This window comes from Dendrobates tinctorius, unplaced genomic scaffold (assembly GCF_039654945.1).
Source record: "Dendrobates tinctorius isolate UK_male_01 unplaced genomic scaffold, ASM3965494v1 ptg000171l, whole genome shotgun sequence".
Lineage (NCBI taxonomy): Eukaryota > Metazoa > Chordata > Amphibia > Anura > Dendrobatidae > Dendrobates > Dendrobates tinctorius.
This window is the reverse complement of record NW_027361838.1, coordinates 13,526,056-13,530,054: the sequence shown is the minus strand read 5'-3', so window position 1 is coordinate 13,530,054 and position 3,999 is coordinate 13,526,056. Positions and strand designations below refer to the sequence as shown.

The 3,999-nt window shown below is 36.1% G+C and overlaps 1 pseudogene; it reads left to right on the top strand.

Moving 5' to 3' along the window:
* The first annotated feature begins 659 nt into the window (after window positions 1–659).
* Window positions 660–3,548, top strand: LOC141053766 (posterior protein-like; annotated as a pseudogene).
* The last annotated feature ends 451 nt before the right edge of the window (window positions 3,549–3,999 follow it).

The window sequence follows — 3,999 nt, the reverse complement described above, 5'->3', positions numbered from 1 at the left end:
TGTGGAAACCAAAGAATCTGGGAGTCTAGATCTTTGTTTAAAAGGAAATATTGGTGAGTAAAGATTTTCCTTGTACATTATTTTGTGTGCTTGTGTATCAAGTAATGTATTGTGTTGTATTGACGATTTGTTGTCGGATGTAGTTAGCAAAAGGGAAATATCCTTTGTAGTTGGGACAGTAATTTACATCCAATTCGGACTGGATCTGTGTTTGCTAAGTGTAGAGTATTGGAGCAAAGAGTTTAGACTTTTGGGAAGTTTGTGGTGTAAGGTCTAGTTTTTAGTTCCTTCACTTTGTAGTTTTGCTTTGTAAGTATTTGCACTTTGTTGCTGAGAATGGCGTCTGTGGAAAAGTTTGTGAAGAAGTACTCCTCTGCTGTTTACCATGTCAGTGTTGATTAATCTTTGGAAGTCCAATACAATGACTTGATAGCCCAATGTAAAATCTTTAATAATAAGCTAAATAGTAAAGTGCTTAGCAAGAAATTGAAAAAGGAAAAGTTAAGCAATGAAGTTTCAGTGTTGCTTAAGATGAAAGAATTGGCTGAACTGAAAGAAGAAAATTGGTGGAAGCAAAGGCTACTAGTGAAGGAAGACATAGGCAAAATTAGTGATTCTGTTATTAAAATTTCTGACAATACAACTAGTGAAATACATGGTTTACAATCAGATGTAAATGGATTAGCTATGAGAAACAGTTGGAGGAACAATTGAATGAGTGTAGACTGAGCCTCACTTCACATGCAGCTCAGGTTTGTTCTTTAGAACTGAAAAATAGTCAAATGGAGAAGTTAATTGCAAGACTGGAGAGTCAACTGGATGATGCTAATTGTCAATTGTATAACAAAGAGCAATGTATACAGTCTCTTACATCAAAGAAATGCAATGCTGAGACAGTCAATGTATGTACACTTTCTAATGAGGGTACAATGGATGCCAGATATAGTTCCCCATTGATTGATAGTTCTCCATTGCTCACTATTTCTGAAAAGCTTCATCTGTGTCAACTTATTGGCAAATTTGAGTCACACATTTCTCCACAGTCATTTGTCTAATAGATTTGAACATGTTGTCCAACAGTATAATCTGAACAATAAAAATGCTTGGTCTCTATTCCGAGATTGGCTTCCTGGGCCAATTGCAGCACAGCTAAAAAAAGAACAAATTGGTTATAGTTGTAATGGTGCAGAGATAAGAAAGAAGGAATTACAATGCATCGTAGGCGGACGAAACATTAGAGGTGAAAATGCCCTAGCAATGACCAGATTCAGGCAATATGATGATCCGTTGCTCTTTTGTAATAATTATCTGTCCCTATATAGGAATGTTTACAACTGTCTGGAGATGTCTCTGGATGATGCTAATTTCCTATATTCAATGGCAAATCATTGTAATGTAGATTACACCACAAGAATGACTCTAAGGAATAACAGCTCCTTTGGAAACTTTGTGAATATACTTAGGGACTGGTGTACTGAGTCTAAAGAGCAGTATGAATGGTCAGAAAATGTATCTGCTGTATACAGACCAAGGAGGCAAGGATATGTTAGGTATTGTTATAAATGTGGTCAACCAGGACACATTAAACGGTATTGTAATATACCTAACATGTACCCAGAACCAAAGAGTCATTCATTGCACCAAGAAATTGATAGTGTTGAGGCTGAAGAGCAAAGTATCTCCTATAACACAGAGTTCATAGAGACATGTGAGGAGATAGGAAATGTAGAAGCTGACCCTGATACAACTGCACCAAAACCAGAAACATTGCAGAGCCCAAATGACAAAAGTGAGACAGAAAAACATCAGGAGATGTCGTATAATAGACAACAAAAGGAAGGTGCTAATATCCCTATGATCGATCCATGGGTAACTCTACCATTCTGGTTATTTTGGAGTTGGTCACAAATTGCCCTACCGCTGTTGCTAAACTGCCCCGCACCATGTGCCAATGCGGTTGGCTAAACACAGAAAGACTTTGGCTTTCATGATAGATGTGAACCTATTAGCATATGGATAATGGACAGGATATAGCTATGTTTTATGTATGGTTTGAATTTGTGTTCTAATTATTTCTGTGTTTCTTTCTAGACTGGAGACATGTATCACGTGATATCAAAGCAAGGAGATTAACCAATGTGTTTTGTTCAACAGGTCATATACAGCACTGTATCAATAGATGAAACTGGTGATTTCTCTGCAATAATTAACTATATGTATGCATTCATAAGGCCAATGTGTTAATTGAAATCCACGTGGTTTAAACAATGAGCTCAAAGTTAAAAGGTTCAAATAATTGTTTGCAAACAATTAAGTGAGTAATCATCCCATTGTGATGACTATGTATTGTATTTACCGAATGCATGATTGTTTGTTGTGTATGTATGTTTTTTATCTCGTTTCACACGTAATAGCCTTCAATCAGGACCTGAAGTTGGATAGTTAATTTACATGATAGTGCCAACTAAGGCACAGCTGAGGTTTCTATATGAAATCTGCAGATCCAGCTTGACCAATTTATTCATCTTTATTCATCATGAGACAGATAAAGTTGAGGTGCCGTAATTGTTTTATGTTTGTCTGTTTATCTCCTCGTGTGCAATGCATTGAGTCACAGTATTATTTTTTTCTTTCATATTCCTGCTGCTCAGAAATATTATTATTATTTTTTTTTTACGTCTGTAATCATTTTTGTGATATTTTTCTTACCTTGCACTTAAATTGTATTTTTTTCCCTTTCTTTTTGTTTGGTACCATGTTTTGGTATCAAAGGGGCGTAAATGTAACAATTACCATGCAATACCATAGATGCAATGGTGTTAGAATTTTTGTAATTAAAATGTTATTTTTGGAATTTATTTTTCTAAGTTTTATTTATTTATTTATTTTTAGTTCTTGTAGAAGAAACAATATATAGATTATTACTGCTAAGAATCTGATACTGCTCTTGTTCTTTAGTTCCAGGATCTATGATGGAGCATAAAATAGGTTATCAAATTTGCATCCTGGATGAGCTATGATTTAATGGCAATTTGATTCATAAACTACTTTTATGGAACATCTTCTTGACATGGATTAACCTGTATCTAAAAACTCAAGAAAGACCATGTTTTAACAGGGCATTGGATACCCGTACCCCTTATCTACAGATACCGTGTGCAGCAGCATAAGTCACGTGGGATATATTGTTGTGAACTGTTCATATTCTGAATTTATTAGATATATTCAAAGTAGAAGGGGATTGTCTCTTAAGTATGACTAGCAAACATCATGATCAAAATGATAAGATAATAACACACTGGCGCAAATCCACTAGACCAGGCTCTGTGCTGGTGCCTGTTTAGAAAAGCAGAAAAGCTGGTAGAAAATGGTATAACACCGCGCAATACTGGGAAACTCAAAAGGGTGAATCAGATTACTCACTTGTAAATAAATGGAAAAATTGGAATGTCCTAAAGCTGTTTGCCTGTACTTGAATGTATGTGATGCCTTTTAATTAGATGAAAAAGCTGTTAAGATAAAATAAAAATACAACCAGTGATAAATAAATGAACAATAATGTTTGCCTGAAAGTGAATCCCTTAAGGGTTAAAAACACTGACCTGAACTTGTTCACAATAGTGCATCAGACTAAGTGGACGGCATACCATGAAACAGCTGTAGTATGGATATCAGAAAGAAAGGTGCCTCAAAATCTTGATATGATTTAAAATGCTGAGCCAAAAAATAGATAATGAATAAAGGAAAATACCACCGAATATTAGTTGACTGGTTAGAGGCTATATGCTAACCTTGCTGGGTGCTATTTTCTAAGTGTCCTCAGTTGAACCAGGAATAGCCTGAATGCTGTGCAGATGCACATGAAGGCAGACCACCTGCAACGTGGATGATTATCAGTAACGGCCTGTGCCCGCTAACGTGGTGCAGGAATATGTGGCACTTACTTGGCTGGCAGGTGATCAGTGGTGCAGGCGTGAGGGTGATAGCTGCTGCTGCTAA